The sequence below is a fragment of the Nicotiana tabacum genome, chromosome 7, assembly GCF_000715075.1.
Source record: "Nicotiana tabacum cultivar K326 chromosome 7, ASM71507v2, whole genome shotgun sequence".
NCBI classification, from domain to species: domain Eukaryota; kingdom Viridiplantae; phylum Streptophyta; class Magnoliopsida; order Solanales; family Solanaceae; genus Nicotiana; species Nicotiana tabacum.
Window position 1 is genome coordinate 77,976,829 of NC_134086.1, and position 17,764 is coordinate 77,994,592.

Consider the following 17,764-nt stretch of genomic DNA (forward strand, 5'->3'; position numbering starts at 1 on the left):
GGTGGGGGTGCGGTCGCTCGAAACCCCGCTTGATTTAGGCGGCCCCTGGTCTCGAACACCCCTTGAAGTACCTTCGATAGGGGGCGAGGACGACAGTTGAACACTTGTATCCCACGAAGTACCTTCAATGGGAAATGGAGACGGCGGCAAGAGAGGAACCACTTTTCCAAGGCTAGAAGCCTCAGATCCTGCAGATACGTCTTATTTGAGCCTTCGAGCAGGGCTTTCCTCACTATGAGCACTCTCATTCTTCAAGGATCCCTTCCGATTGTTGTCGGTCCTCGACCCCAAAGCCAACGATTCTTCCTCCTCCCCGAGGGGGCACGACCTCATCTCAGAAAAATCTCCAATTCTTGCGGTCACGGAGTTAGTACATATAAAATAAAGTACCTTTCAAAGGAATCAAGCCACACACCACGTACCGTGATGTTTTGCCTCCCATCTACCCTTGGCCAGATCTTGCCACTTACGCTCATCGTAAGTCGAACAAGCTATCAGTTTCCAAGACCAATCCGGTAGGTCGGGAACCTCATATGGCATCCATGGGATTGCTGCAACAAGAAAAGGAAAGGAAAGCATCTTTATAAAGTCCGCCTTCACCATGTGCAAAAATAATAAGAATACAAATGTACCACTTACGTGTGAAATTCCATTTCTCAGGAAATGGAAGGAACTCTGTGGGGATAATATCGACAGTATGCACTCAGACGAAACGACTCATCCACCCTCGGTCCTCATCTTCTTCATTGCTAACAACAAAGGGCCGAGTGGATCGACGTCATAGAGTAATCAGGCCTCGACGATGCAAGGGCCAGTACAGTCTGAGAGGATGATTGAGGGTGAACTAGAGCCCAGCTTTATCTGCAAAATACCTTACCATCAGTACTATCTTCCAAAATGACAGGTGAACTTGTTCCAGGATAACCCAACATCTCCTACAAAACTCAAGTACGACCCTGTCGAGGGGGCCCAACATAAAGGGGTACGTATACACGTTCAAAAACCCCTCGACATGAGCCATGATGCTCTCTTCGGGGGAAAGCACTTGCAATACCACTTTTTCTCCCCATCTACAGTCCTTTCTAACTACCTCAATGTGCTTCTCCCCTATTGTGGAAATAAACCTCGACGCATGCTCCCGATGACCCTGAACATTGGGAGGTATCTTTAACGCAAAGTCCCTCCTCGTGACAAAGCACCTCGAGGGTAGCTCACCAGGTACCGGCGGTGTACCACCGACCGAGCACGAAGCAGAGGTGGAAATCTCCTCTCCTTGGTTAATGGGTTTTGACATAGCAGCCATGGAAGGTAAAGGCTTGGGCGAAAGCTTTTGAAATGGTAAGAGAACTAGCATAGAAAAGAGCTCTATAAGGGGATTAGTTACTCAAAGTAGCGGAGTCTTCAGACAAGAAATAAGCAAATGCATATACATAGAACAAGCAGCGACTGTTCGCCTATCTTCAAGGCCAATTAACTATGACCATGTCAGTCCCATTTTGTGGGAAAGTGTCCTGATGGGACCACCCCGGCCGCTTCACAACTGTGGCACATAAATGATGATGCCACGCAGCGCTCGGGGGCCATTAAGACCCCGAAGATTCCTGTTGTTACAAGCATCGATTCTAAAAGGTTATCGACCTAATCTCGAGATGGTGCCCGATCTCGAGGGTCCCGACTACTCCGAATATGGACTCCGAAGAGCCAACATCAAAATTCAACAATAGTGCTTTACATAACCATTGAGAATAAATTCGAAGACTTGAAGCAGAAAAATTTTCTTACATGGCCAAAAATATATTTATAAGGGGCGTCTTTGCAAGACATTTTCCCCCGAGAAGTTCATACATAAAAAAGAATGAAAGATGACGTGGGCCTATTCTTCGCCGCCACTGCTCTCCGGGTCATCTCCGGAACCCCCATCCAAAGTATTCGAGAATGCCAATTCTTTCTCCAAACCTCGGGGTTCCTCAATCTCGGCTGAGAGATCGGCGCCTTTAGTGCTTGCTTCCCCGATAACTTGCCTCCTTGCCTCTGCACGAGCGTAAGCGACGGCCATATCCAGCTTCTGCTTGGCTTTCCCCAATATTTCTCGGGCTTGTTCATTCGCAGTAGCAACATCTTTCATGTATGAAGACGCATCCTCTTCAGCCTCAGACATGGCCACAGATAGTGCAGCAGCCTCCTTTTGGGCGCTTTGAAGAAGATCCCAGGTCGATGCCAACTCCGACCACAAAATATCCCTCTCTGAGGCCACGGCCTCATTTTGCCCTCTTAACTCGAGGATCTCCGCATCCTTGGTTGCGGCCTCTTCCTGAAGTCGCCCCACGATGGAATCCTTTTGCCCTATCTGCAAAGATAAAACAAGTTGGTAAGCGTCAAGCTACGAGATTAAAAAACGAACTTGTGGATGCCATGTTACCTGCTCAGCAAGGCCAGCCTTTTCCTAGCACACTCCCTCTAAACTGGCCTGAAGCCTGCTCAACTCTTCCTTCTTTCGGGGAGAGGAGGTCCTCGACTCTTTTAACTCCGAGGTAAGCTTTTTGACCTCCTTCCAACAGCATGAAAGCTCACTTTGGAGCCTAGAAAAGGCATGGTCGTACATCTTCTTAGCCTGCAATAACACAGAAAAATCAGAAAGTCGAGCATAAAGATTTAAAGCACAAGTGTTATGTCGAGAGTATCACTTGCTGCTGAAGCCTCTCCGCCTCCTCGAGGGCACCGGGAGCATCGAGATCAATACTATCGTCAATACCGATGAGGAGGTCTTCGAGCATATCTCCCCCTCCGTGAAAGGCCCCCGCGCCAGCGGTATCCTGATCCTGAGCATCCCTAATCTCCCCCGGTGAAATGCAGGGCCCAAATTAAGGCCACTCAGAGTGTTAATTTCTTTAAGGGCCTCATCTTTTCCGCGAGAAGCTTCGGGTTCAGGCCCTTCGGAGTCACCAACAGCGGGTTCATCAATGCGGACTGTGTCATGTCCGACTTGAGACACGGGGACTGTCCCCGAGCCCCCCAAGCCCTCATCGAGGGTCTCCTCAGCGAGTCTGGTCCAAATCGGTCGCCCCCGATTCGGCGGCCTCCCGCTCTGTATCTTGCGAAGCATCTTCGCCTCGTCTCGCCCTTTGTACCAAAGGGCATGCATCATCATCATCATCACCTTCGTCCTCGGTAAGAGGACTTGCTATAGCAGTCAAAGATGAGACCGTGGCGTCCTTCTTCCTCTTCTTACCCTTGTCGGGTTTTAAGGTGTCCTTTCACCAGCAGGGGCTGGCCTCATCGACACTCCATCCCCAAGGCCTGCACAAGCATGATGCATCAAATAAAAGGTGTTATACCACATTTTAAACTGGTGAAAGTAAGGTACAATATATAGGCAATTTCGTAATTTGATTAAAGTTAAAGAGTCGTCACCTAATTAATTATGGTGAATTAGGACACCTAAAGTTAAGTAACGTATTAATAAAGTATAACTCTATTAATGATCTACTTAACCTAAAGATTCTAGGTAAAGGATTCAATTAATCTAAAGGGAAGGTTTTTAAGGCACCCTTTAAGATCCATTTTAAATGGTTAACCAACCAGACTAAAGTTAATTAAGGCTAAGCGTAAGTAAAAATCCTTTTGTTTAAAAAAAAAAGAGACTCAGATTCACATTAAAAGTCATGTTGAATATTTGTGTTTGTACGTTAAAGAACATTGATTTGGACTTGTTCGTTTCTTTGAAAATGTATTTCGATTTACTTGGATCAAGACTAAAAACGTGACCTGACACATCATTTGAATTCATTTGGAAACCTGATAGGAAAATCCACTTAAATTAGAAGTATTAAGAAAATCAAGGCATGAAGTAAAGCAAAGAAGTGGACGTTGTGGTGAGAACTAACTGCTTTTAAACTCCTAACATAGATAAAACATTCTACTGTGTGTACTGTGTAAAGTCAGTGTATTTATTATCAACTAGAGGCAACAACTTCATAAATGGCCAAATGACAGTTAGTTACTGCATAACATGTCCAGGCTAAGCACAACTGAAAAACAAAATATGAACAGCAATAGCAGGTAAAACATAAATGAAGTAGAATGAAAGGATTAAAAGCCATGTCGGCTCCCTCTGTATTTTTGCTGCCTAGACGATGTAAAAGTTGTAAAGGATGAGGATGTGCAATCTTGGCGAGGTAGCGGCGTCGTTGAGTCTCAAAGTAAAACTCTTCGGCTCCAATGTTCATGTAAAACAAAGAAAGAATAAAAGAGTTAGAGGGGAGAATTTCATAATAAAAGAGTTAGAGGGGAGAATTTCATTCTTGACATTGTAAATATAGACAGTAAGTAGAATAAAGAAAGAAATGTCACATTCAATTTTGAACCATTTATAAACTAAAGAACCTTCCATACAATGCACCACCCATAATAGAGAAGGGCTTAAATATGTATCAGATTTTATACTTGAAATAAAATGACAGATTCTTAAGTGAAATACTGAATTTGAGACAAACAACTTTACTACAATATCAATGTAACAGAATGTTATCTTAACGACAACTATTATACTTCTTTTTCTAAAGTGCATTTTCATGTTTGTTATCCCACACAAGTTGAGCTCTACATGGTATACTTAAAGTTCTTTTAAAGTAATATGAACGTATAAGATTAATTACCTCTTTAGTTATTGAATCCTAGAAGAACGTGGCATCTAGTCATTCCTAAAATCATCTTTTCTACTATTTGAAAGCACAACAACACCTCAACAAGTTAACTCAAGCACGTAGCGGTTAACTCCTCAAATACTAGTATCATTATCTTTAAATATAGTTTCAAGTCGAGAATATGAAATATTCACGTTATGCCACAGAGAGAGACCAAGAAAGAACACATCATTAAACTTGCTAAATGATATGCGGCGCGAACTTAAAGAGAATTCTAAACTAACTCCAAGTTGACAGTTCAAGAGTATGGGACATCTTCATGCATGTCTTCAATCAAACAGTGCACCAACAGCGTGCCAACAATCATAATGATCCTAAACGTGATATCTAAATTCACGAATTGACATCACGGAGATGAAACTTATGTATTCATATAAGCATTTTGTCAAACATTCATCGATCAAATATTTTAATATACAACCAGAAAGTTAATTCCTAATGGCATAATTTCTACACACCAAAATTTTAACTTCTATTTTAACAGAGTGAACCATTGCGCATCACATACCAACAGTAAGGAAAGAAAGCTTGAGTTTGGGAGTAACCGACCGTTTGTGGGGCAGTGAACTAGGTCGGCGTTGGCCTCGAATATACTCTCCTGTAACGAAAGATCCGAACTTCAAGCCGAACGAATTCGAATATCTGTCACGGCCAAAGTTCACCGAGACAGGAAGAAAGTTAACGGTGAGAGTACAAATGATAGTGTTCGAGCAGAGGTGGATTCCTTCCTAGACTTAGTATTTTGACAATGTAAAGTGGTGTTTCTTGTCCCTTTTCAACCTCTGGTTTCGGCTGAGATCCAAAGAGAGTATTTATAGAGAAAGGTTAGGGCCCCTTGAGAAGTGATTCTCGGGCGGTATATGAAGAACAGATTAGCCGTTTGAAATCAAAGAGAATCTTTACACCAGCAACTATCTCTGGACAAAGGTCAGAAACTTCAAAAGTATTTTAGCCTCTTGTATTGACTAAATCTTGTTGCAGACGAGAGAAAGAAAGAGGAGTCACGAGATTTGAAGAGAGACAAAGAACTTACTCAAAATCGGGAGGCAAGCTTCTGCCATGGTTGAAGAAGAGCTGTAATCGACCAAAAAATGGAATGAGAGAGAAGAAAGGAGGCGTAGGGTTTAGAGTTGGTTGGGCTCATTATTTGGGTTAATTCAAAGGAAAGGTGATGGGTTTGTGTTGGTCTGGTGGATTTTGGTACGATATGGGCTATGGAAATGGGTTGTTGTGTGGTTTTTGCGAAAGAACGAACTTGGGCCTTCAATAGGCCGAATTTAATTGGTCTTTTCTCAATCTTCAAATTAAATCTTTGGAACTTCTTTGTATTGAGACTCAAATTTATATACTATATATATGTATGAGGAAAAAATAATATTAAGTAGATATTAATAAAAATTAAAGTAGTGACAATATTAGTTGCGTCAGTATTATCAATAACAAACATAATAATAATAATAATAATAATAATAATAATAATAATAATAATGATAATTGTAATAGTAGTAATAGTAGTAGCAGCAGTAGTAGTAGTAGTAATAATAATAATAATAATAATAATAATAATAATAATAATAATAATACCAATACTAATACTAATAAAAATAGTAATACTTATACAAATATTAATACTAATGACAATGGTAATAAAAATAAGGTATTCTGTTTATTAGTAACTTAGAAGCTCAAGAAAATTAATTAGAAGAAAGGAGGGACAAAATTGGATGTCAACAGTTGCCCCTCTTTGATCGAAGACCATTAAGAGTGTTCGGGCAAAGAAATTGACATGGTAACCAATTTTGTTTCGACCATCAGGTACGGGTTTGAATGGATTGAACTTATATGGATATTGGGAAGACTGTATGCAGAAGGGGTTAAGGTAAAGTTATGGCCGCACCCCCATTCCGAGTTGCCTACATATCTTAGGCTTCACGAGATTCAGACCATATGTAGTTCGAGAGTTATATTTGGAAAGGATTTGGAAATAGGCCACGAGGATGTTAGAGAGTGCAAAAAATGCTTGTAATCTCTAATTGAAATATGGTCGACAACACATAAGTAGGACCCTACTAGACACGATTTTGGGACACTCTATGATTAAATGAACCAACTGATTTTCAAATCTGCCCCAGTGTCGAGTTATGATGACACTGAGATATTTGAGGAATAACGGGGTTATAAAAGCGATTGATTGAGAAAATGTAGTGGTGGATACGATGAAAAATTTAGAATTATTTGGATTACTTATATATCCCGTATTTTGGGATGTAGGCGGAGTGGAGTTCGAGAGTAGATCCTCGACCTTTGCTTCTGAGTTTGATATTCCTCTTCAGCAAATTTGCCCCAGTTCACTGTTAAGAGATAGTTCCACGTTGTGTTGTGCATCTCCTGTTGTTGTAATCAGCATATTCAAATTGTATTTTTGTCGAATCTAAAGTAAAGTAGTTAGCAAATAAAGTGGGATAAAGCAATAATAAAATAAAGTTGGATAAAGTAATAAGATAATAGCAAAGCAGTTTGGCTATGTGAATGAAAGTGAAGTTGTGACGAGTCGAAATTAGCATCCCTGATTTCAAATAAGAACGTTGACGGTGGTTTGCTCAAAAATTGTGTCTTGTAGAGTTTCATGCAAAATTCATCTGAAAGTTTGTAGTAAAATTATTAGTAAAATTTAGGATAAAGTCAGTGGTGCAAAATTACAAAGAGAATAATATGATAATGAAGATGATTATGAGAATGAAGATGAGGCCACAAAAGTCGTGATGACACATCTGATTGTTGGATGATGGCCTTGATATGATGTTTGTAATGCCTTGTATGAAGTTGCTTGTAAAGTCTTAGATAAAGTTGTGTGACGATCCGGCCGGTCGTCTTAAGAATTAATGCCCCGATCCCCTATTAACTACTTTTTCCAAGTTTAATTCTGCTATTTTGATTTGCCGGGATGTTCGGTGTCGAGTTTCGGAGAATTTTGGGCCACTTAGTCCCTAAATGAGAGCTTAAGTGTTGGAAAGTTGACCGTAGTTGGAACAATGTGAAGACGTCTTTAGAATGAAAATCTGATGGTTCTGTTAGCTCCGTTGGGTAATTTTCAGTTTAGGGGCGTGTTCGGATTGTGTTTTGGAGGTCCGTAGCTAATTTTGGCTTGAAATGCCGAAAGTTGAATTTTTGAAGTTTCCGGTTTTTTCACATAAATTTTTATCCAAGGGTCGTAATGGAATTCCGAAAGTTGGAGTAGCTCCATAGTGTTTAATGTGACGTGCGTGCAAAATTTTAGGTCATTCGGACAAAGTTTGGTAGACTTTTTGATCGAAAGCGTATTTTTAGAGTTTTTGGAGTTCTTAGGCTTGAATCCGATGAAAAATAGGTGTTTTGATATTGTTTTGAGCGTTCCGAAGGTTGGAACAAGTTTGAATGATGTTTTAGGATTGGTGGCCTCGGGGGTGTTTCGGATGCTCAACGGACCACTTTTGGACTTGGAAAGACAACAGATTTCTATTGTTGTGTTGCAGAGAAAACATTCATCGCATTCGCGAGAGGGTCTCGCGTTCGCGTAGAGCATCTAGGTGAAGCAGCTGAAATGTGCTTCGCGTTCGCGATGCTGTCCCGCGTTTGCGAAGGTAAGGACCCGTTGGTCTTCGCGTTCGCGACATGGTCCTCGCATTCGCATAGGGTCTGTCCGTGTAAGCTACGCATTCGTGAAAGAGGAATTTGGCCAGCAGGACTTTTGTGCATCTCGTTCGCGATAGTAGCCTCACGTTCGTGAAGAAGAACGCGCCTGGGCAGATATAAGATTTCAAATCGAGGGTTTTAGCCATTTTTATCAAAACTTAAGCTTGGGAGCTCGGATTTGAGCGAGATTTTGAGGGATTTTCAGAGATTTCGATTGGGTAACGATTCTTAACTCATTTTTTCTTGTAACCCATTAATCTAAACATGAATTCATCCTTTAATTTTGGAATTTGTATGAAAATTGAGGAAAAGTTCTTAGACCAAAAAATTGAGTTTTGATTGGGGATTTGACATCGGATTTGGATAATTTTGGTATGGTTAGACTCGTGAGAGTGTGAGGATTCCGACACTATAAATTTTACCCGATTCCGAGATGTGGACCCGAGGGGTGTTTTGGTCATTTTACCTAATTTCGCGTATTAGCTTAGAATTTCTTTGTAGAATCAGTTACTTGAAGTGTTATTTACATTATGAAAATGAATTGAATAGATTTGGGTCATTTGGAGTCAAGTACTCGTGACAAGAACGTGGTCTCGGGTTGATTTTTGAGCCGGTTCGAGGTAAGTGGCTTGTCTAACCTTGTGTGGGGGACCTTCCCCTTAGGATATGATATATTTGATAAATGAAATGCCTTGTACGTGAGGTGACGAGCGCGTACTTGAGCTAGTTGTTGAAAATCCAATTTTTCCTTAAGTATTTCAATTGAGTTCGTTTTCCTGTTTAATTCTACTTGTGAATTTAGCCTGTTGCTAGTTTAGAAAAGCATGTTTAGCTGACTTAATTGGCTATTTGCTTAAACTGCCTTAGTTGCATTACGTGAAGCATGTTAGGCTAGAATTAACTGTTTACTTGGTACGAAATTCAGCTTAAATGGGGTATTCTTATGTTGCTGCTGTGTGTTTTTACTTTGGGACTACGGGACGACATCCCGGAAGATCCCCTGTACGTATTTATCATCTGAACTGAGGTGCGGGATGCCAAGAGATCCTTGGCACATATATTGAGGATACCAAGAGATCCCTAGCATATATTGAGGATACCAAGAAATCCTCGGGATACCAAGAGATCCCTAGCATATATTGAGGATACCAAGAGATCCTCGAGATACCAAGAGATCCCTAGCATATATTGAGGATACCAAGAGATCCTCGGGATACCAAGAGATCCCCGGTTATCATCCTTGTTATGAGTGGTACTTCCTTGTGGTTTGCCTTCATCTCTGTTTTCGTTATTGTACTCTTATTATCCTGTATAGATTCTTACTGTAGATTCGCAATTGTACTGTTTATCTTATCCTGTCATCTTTATATTTTATTTAACCTCAGTAGGGCCCTGACCTTCCTCATCACTAACCAACCGAGGTTAGGCTTGGCACTTATTGAGTACCGTTGTGGTGTACTCATGCCCCTTCTGCGCATATTTTTCATGTGCAGATCCAGGTACCACTACTCAGGCCTATTATCCTTGAGGAGGCGACTGCTTTAGAGACTTCGAGGTACATCTGCCACGTCTGTAGACCGAGAAGTCCCTTTCTATTCCTGCTTTTAGTATTTAGCCCTTCTGTATTTTTCTGTTCTTATTAGACATTCCGAAGTTAGAGCCATGTAGTATTGATCTTAGCTTGTGATTCGTGGGTTTCCGGGTCTTGGATCTATGTATTGGATAGTGAGAGTTAAACATGGTGTATGCCGAGCGGCACATTTAAACACTGTTATTACTTTATTACTGTTTTAAAATGTTTTACTTCCACAAATTTTGGTTTTCTTCTGCAATTTAGGCTTACCTAGTCGTAGAGACTAGGTGACGTCACGATGGTTCACGGAGGGCGAACCAGGGTCGTGACAAGTTGGTATCAGAGCTCTAGGTTCATAGAAGTCATGGATCACAAGACGATTTATTAGAGTCTCGCTGATCGGTACGGAGACGTCTGCACATATCTACGTGAGGCTATGTAACTGTTAGGAAAATTTCCACTTCATTTGATTCCTTGTTGTGTGGTATTTTGACATCACAATTCTAAACTTCTGTCTTCTATTTTCTTACAAATGGTGAGGACACGTGCTACCCGAGATGATCAGGCACCCGCGCCCCTACTGCAGCTATCAGAGGTCGGGGCCAGGGTAGAGGCCGAGGACGCGCACATGGTGCAGCCAGAGCACCTGCGCGAGCTGCCGCCGAGGTACCACCCGCAATTCCAACCGGAGTCCAGGCACTTGATACGCCTACTGCTACTACTACTCCAGCACTTTAGGAGACTTTGGCGCAGTTCATGAGCATGTACACCACCTTGTCTCAAGCAGGGTTGCTTCCCCTTGCTGCAGCCACATCTTAGGCTGGGGGAGGAGCACAGACTCCCGCCGCCCGCACTCCTGAGCAGCGGGTGCATGTTGAGCAGGTCCCTGAGATTATTCCTGGATCGCCTGCAGTACGAGTTCAGCCCGAGGACAAGGCAACGGTTTCCGAGGAGGAGTAGTTGAGTCTTGAGAGGTTCAAGAAGTACAAGCCTTCTGTATTCATCGGTCTAGCATCAGAGGATGCTCTGGGATTTCTAGATAAGGGCTACTACATTCTCCGTACCATGGGTATATCAGGATCGAGCAGGGTTTCCTTCACTACTTTCCAGATTCGAGGAGACGCCTATGAGTGGTGGCGCACCTATGAGTTAGACAGTCCGGATGAGGCTGCTTCACTGACTTGGACTCAGTTTTCAGATATGTTCCTGAGAAAGTATGTTCCTTAGAGCCTCAAGGACACATGGCGCGCAGAGTTTGAGCATTTGCGCTAGGGTACTATGACAGTGTCCGAGTATGTTGTCTGTTACACCAGTTTGGCTAGGCTTGCACCAGCCTTGGTTTTTACTGTTCGCGATAGAGTTTGCCGGTTTATTGAGGGCCTTATTCCCAGAATCAGGTTTAGCATGGCTCGTGAGTTGGAGATGGATATTTCTTATCAGCAGGTGATGAGCATTGCTAGGAGGATTGAGGGTATGCATGCTAGGGAGAGATAGGAGAGGGAGGCCAAGAGGTCTCGAGAGTCGGTCCATTATTTTGGTGCCCATACCCCAGCTGCAAGTCGTAATGGTAGGGGTTATATGAGTCATCCTGTTGTTGATACCCAATTTTTCCCTGTATATTTTTAATATGCAAAATACTCTCAAAATAGCATGTATGTGCATATATAAGTATGTCCCAAGGTTTTATTATTTTTCTCTTAATTTTTAAAGATTTTTAAATTAATTTATTACCCTATTTTATCAAGAAAAACCCAGTAATTATTCCCAAAATTATCATTTTGGATGATTCATTTATTGGATTCTTATATTTATATTAAAATATAGCTAGCATAATTTTTTCATATTTTTACAAATTTATTTAGTATTTTTAAAGCTAAATTGCATATAATTGCAATATTGGCCTCTTTCAAGATTTAATTGTAATTATATTTATAAAATCGACTCCAGTATTTTCAATTTGATAATTATGTATTATTAATCATTTTAGTACCTTTAATTTATTTCCAGAAATTATTTTACTATTTTTTATAAAATAAATAAGGGAAAAATAGTTACTTAAATGTTAGCCCATTTGCATTTCAATTTTAGCCCGATTTTAAACCCAATTTCAAATCCAATTACCCATCCCAAATCCTAAATCTACCCGACTCACGATCCTTTTAAAATAACCCACCCGGATTCCCCTTCAATCCAGGTCGTTGATCAAAATGATCAACGACCACCCTTAACCCCTTCCTTTTTTAACCCGACCTAACCCCTAAAACTAATCATTTCCCTTCTGTAGCTACCCTTGAATCCCCCCTTTCCCCCAGTTCTCTCTCAAGCTCCCCTCAAACCCTAGCCGCCTCCCTCCGCTTCCACCTTAAAATCACCGGAATCCATGGCTTCCAAGGACACTGAAGTCCTATACCGGCCTCGTATAACTCCTACACGCCTGGTTACTATAGTTTCAAGGCCTGACCCTGAAGAAGCTTGGCTCAGACTTTGTTCGATTCGAGTTCTATGGCCGTCTCCGATCTTGCTCCGGCCAGCCATGGCTATTCGAGCCTGATCTCGACTTCTCCTGCTTAGATCAATGACTTTCCAAGCCTTTCACACTATCTGGGTTCTTCTGAAACCCTAACTTTTGAGGTTCTTCTGATTTCTTTGGATATGTTCTAGATCCGTGTTTTCCCTAAATTTTCAAACGCTTTCTCAAAGATTCTTTCAAAACTCTACTTTCAAAACCTTTATCTTTTCCGATTTAGGGTTTTGGCAATATATTTAGAAGTGTCTCTGATCTTTAGCATGTTTTACTGTGTTTCTTATGTTGTTCTTCTACTATGTTTCTTATGTTGATTCTTCTACTGTGTTTCTTTATGTTAAAGTCTTAAGTTCTTTCTTAGGGCTTCTGATTTTATTTTCTTTGTTCATATTTTTGCCTGATTCTCTTGTCTTTCACCTCTACACTCGATTGATGGCAAAAACCCTAAGATTTGGGGTTCATTCGAGTTCTGATATTATTTGTTATGTGATTTGTTTGTTCCTCATCTCCGAACTTGTTTAGTTTCAAAACCGTAATTTCTTTGGACCTATTTGAGTTTCTGAAGTTGTTTCATCTGTTGCTCGACTGAATTTCAAAATCTTTTGTTTCTTTATATGATTCTGAATCCCTGCTAAACTCTTCTAAGGTCTTCTACTGGACCCTTTGCATGCTATTTGATACTCTCTCCCTTCTCCATTGCTGAGTTACTGAAACTGACCTATGTGACTACCATGTTCCTATAGTCCACTACTTACTGATTTTGCAATTGCATGACACTTTTCTTTGTCCTAAATTCAACCTCGCATGCCTAATACTTGTGTGCTCTTTATATATGCTGAGCTTCTCCTCTAAAATGACTTTCAATTTTTGACTGATTTCAGACCTCCTTGTGTAAGTCTGATTGATTCTTTCCTTGTTTTACTAATTTCCCTGTTTCTTGGTTTGATTTGAAAACTTTCCTTGGACTTTCTGACTTGGTTTATTCATGAACCAATAATTTCGAATCTCTAACTCCTTGATTTACTATGTACTGATTGATTCTTATCTTATTTGTTTAACCGTGTATTTCAAAGATCCTTCCCTTAATTAAACTCTTATGTATTTACCCCTAATTGTCTACTTTGCACAAGATGCTTATTTGATCTCTTTCCTTAAATGATTTCTGTTCATTACCGTTTAAGTTTGAACTCCTTAATTAAAGGAAGCTCTTCTACTGATTGATTTTAATTGGTACATGGTTATTTTCTTGCCTTATTCTCTGCCTATTTTCAAACTATAAATACCGTGCTCTTTCATTGACACAAACACACGAACACTCTTAGTTTTCTGAACTCACACTCACATTCAAAAAGCACTCTCTCTCTTGTTACTTGTACTGTGGCCTGTTTTCTTTCAAGTACTGCTACCGCTGTATTTTGCTCCTTTGAAACTGGTATGTCCTGATTAAGGTTTTTAGCAACCACAACAATGTGCTTATTTAATACCTTCACTTGCATGTCTGCCTATTTCTTATGTTTAGTTCGGAATTTACTTTAGCATGTTGTAATTTCCTTCCTATTATGAATCCCAAACCCTCTACCCTAATGTATTTGATGCTAACGGTTTGTTTGAGGCATGACAATATTAAGTATTATTGTCTACGACTCAAACTTGATTCACCTGGAATCATAACCTCCATGTCACTATCATATGTTGTGTATTCTTGTTGATTTGTAAGCATAACATCACTCTTTATTGCTGTGCATGCCCAGAATTAGCTAAATGTCTAAGCACATGGACTCTTTGCAACTTCCCTATTCCCCTGAACCCCTTTTGTGTACTTGTTTGTAGTTGTTTCCCTCTCCTTCACCCCTTTAGAACTCTGTTCCTCACTTGCACTCTCTCTTAGATTTTAATTTCTGCCCCCACCCCCTCTTGTGAGCCTTGCCTTGGGACTCCTTAAGCTCCCTCTGAACTTGGACACTTGAGGGCTGGCCCTTCCACACTGCACTTATCCCCATTATGATAATGCAATTTGGGTGTGAGCATTGCCCGGAGTCCCATTGAGGCTCTTAGGGAACTTTGACATACTCAAATTGGAGAAAGGTTTTGGATCAATGGTCTTTGAGTTGGGTCTATCATGCAACCCAAAGAGGAAGTCAGAATTAGTCTTCCTGTAGTTGTACTTTTTTTTTACTTTTCCTTATGTAATTTTATTTATTCTGGTTTGTAATAATTTGTAATAAACATTTGGGGACGGTTAGTGAAAAAGGGTGGGTAACTATGTATGCAAAGGGTAGAATCATGACTATAGGACTATTATATTCCTGCATATTCAACCTCATATAGAAATCATGTCTATAGGATTCAAACTTCATTTAGAAATCATGTCTATAGGATTCTGCATATTCAAACTTCACTTAGAAATCATGTCTTTTGGATTTTGCATATTCAAACTTCACTTGGAAATCATGTCTATAAGGCATCTGCATTTTGACGCTACGTCTACAAGGTCTTAAAATCAGTAACGCCTAGAAAGCATGCCCATAGGAGTTTCTAATAAAAAATATAATTCGCCTTACTCAGTGTTAGATATAAAACCAGTAGTAATGGCTGCTATCGTTTGCAGAACTTGTAATCAATTCGTTTAAATTCTGCCTCCTCTTTCAATAATCTGAGTCCCTCACTCAGCAAGTTTAACGAGTATGCATTCAAATAGTTCATTTCGAGCCTTACTGTTTCATGGATTTCTGAATCCAGTAGCTACCATGCTTATAGGATCCTTGTCCAACACTTAGGCAAGCCCTAGGGTAATAAATATAAACTGAATCTGCTTCTATTAATAATTACGACCAGCAGGCAGGCCTGATTCGGACTTCTTATCTGAGTTATGTAATAAGCTGAAACTGTCTCAACAACTTCCTCTCACTCGTCTTTAATACCTTTTAAATCAAAGCTAAATAGTATGTGTAAGTCATGCTAATTACGTGCTTCTTTGTTTAAGGAGGTATATCTGAGCCTCTGCTTGTTATATGTTTTCCCCAATTTGCAATACGTGTTTTGTATGTCGCCTTAGAGATTTTTCCTTTGAAACTACAAATAAACCTAATATCCCTCCCTTTTAGGATTAGTAGTCCTAAATTCCTCCAGGACTGATATGATTGGGACGGGTAATAGCATGCAATAAGTAAACGAGACCAATCCGTGCTTTAAATACCTTAACGGGGTGGGAAAGGTAGATATGGATATGATGATCACGCGATAGTGTCACGTGTAGCCCCTTATTGAGGAGTGATTACCGGGCATTATGTAGGGTGATCCATATTGTTAATAAACCTAGGACCCCTTTCCCTTATTTCTTTATTTCTTTCAACTCCGTCGTTAAAAATCGGCTTTCTTTGCTCTTCCAAACTTTGTTTATTTGCAAACCATTATATGAAACCCCTCTTATTTGAGCCCTATTTGTCTACATGTTAATTGCACCCCAAATTCATAATAATTGTCTGGCCGGGAACCACACTAGTGGATTCTGAGGGGTGCCTAACACCTTCCCCTTGGAATAATTTCAAGCCCTTACCCTAATATCTGGTTATTTAAAATCAAACTCTTTTGGTGTCCTAATGCACCCTAATCATTAGGTGGCGACTCTTCAAACGCAAACCCAATTCCCAAAAGGAATAAGTTGTCCCTCCAAATGTTATGAACCCGATTCCGCGAGAAAAAAGGGGGCGCAACACCTGTTCATTCAGCTCTTCCAACAACTAGTAGTGCTCCAGCTCCTCCTAGGCCTCAGGAGCCTTATTATGCACCTCCGATTTCTAGCGCACGCGGGGTGCTTTCAGAGGTCAGTCCAGCAGGCTTGGTCTGAGCCAGTCACAGCCGCCACATCCTCCCAGAGCTTGTTTTGAGTATGGTGATACACGCCACGTGGTGAGGGATTGCCCTAGACTTGGGAGGAGTGCACCTCCACAGACTTCTCAACCACAGCGTGCCCCGCCGAGTTCACAGGATATGATTACAGCTCCAGTTGCTACCCTACCTACTCAGCTAGCTAGAGGTGGAGGTCGGGGAGGTAGAGGTCACCCTAGAGGGGGAGGCCAGGCCAAATACTATGCCCTTCCTGCCTATACCAAGGTTGTAGCCTCCGATTCTGTCATCACAGGTATTATATTGGTTTGCCATAGAGATGCATCGGTTTTAGTCGATCCAGACTCTACTTACTCTTATGTGTCTTCTTATTTTGCTCCGCATTTGGGTGTATCTCGGGATTCTTTGAGTTCCCCTGTTTATGTTTCTACTCCTGTGGGAGATTCTCTTGTTGTGGACCGCATTTATCTGTCGTGTATGGTTGCTCTTAGTGGTTTTGAGACCAGAGCCAATTTATTGTTGCTCAGCATGATAGATTTTGACATTATCTTGGGCATGGACTGGTTGTCGCCCCATTATGCTATTCTTGATTGTCACGCCAAAACCATGACGCTGTCTATGACTTGTTTATGAAGAAAAAGGATGGTTACATGCGTATGTGCATTGATTATAGCCAGTTGAACAAGGTTACAATGAAGAACCATTATCCTTTGCCTCGTATTGATGATCTGTTTGACCAGCTTCAGGGCGCATGGGTGTTTTCTAAGATTAATTTGCGCTCAGTTTACCATCAGTTGAAGATTCGGGAGCCAGATATCCCGAAGACTGCTTTCAGGACTCGGTATGGTCATTATGAGTCCTTTGTTATGTCATTTGGGCTGACCAATGCCCCAGAAGCCTTTATGCATTTGATGCACAATGTGTTCCAGCCGTATCTTGACTCGTTCATCATTGTCTTTATTTATGATATTCTGGTGTATTCCCGGAGTCGGGAAGATCATGAGCAGCACCTGAGGACTGTGCTTCAGACTCTGAGAGAGAAGACGTTATATGCTAAGTTCTCGAAATGTGAGTTTTAGTTGGATTTAGTGGCATTCCTAGGCCACGTGGTATCATGTGAGGGTATTCAGGTGGATCCGAAGAAGATAGAGGCCGTGTAGAGCCCAGACCATCCTCAGCTACCAAGATCCGCAGTTTCCTTGGTTTGGCGGGCTACTACCATCGTTTTGTGGAGGGCTTTTCATCGATTGCAGCCCCTATGACCAGGTTGACCCAGAAGGCTGCTCCATTCCAGTGGACGGAGGAGTGTGATGCGAGCTTTCAGAAGCTCAAGACAGCTTTGACCACAATTCCAATTTTGATATTGCCTATAGGTTCAGGGTCTTATACGGTCTATTGTGATGCCTCGAGGGTTGGCCTCGGAGTGGTGTTGATGCAGGATGGTAG

General features: G+C 41.2%; 1 long non-coding RNA gene across 1 annotated transcript; it reads right to left on the reverse strand.

Annotated features, from left to right (window-relative positions):
- Nucleotides 1–1,759: 1,759 nt before the first annotated feature.
- LOC107789085 (uncharacterized) lies at nt 1,760–5,865 on the reverse strand. The gene is made up of 3 exons (XR_001648771.2): nt 2,685–5,865; nt 2,420–2,611; nt 1,760–2,347 (listed from the first exon to the last, which is right to left on the reverse strand). It is a non-coding gene; the product is annotated as an uncharacterized LOC107789085 (long non-coding RNA).
- Nucleotides 5,866–17,764: the final 11,899 nt, after the last annotated feature.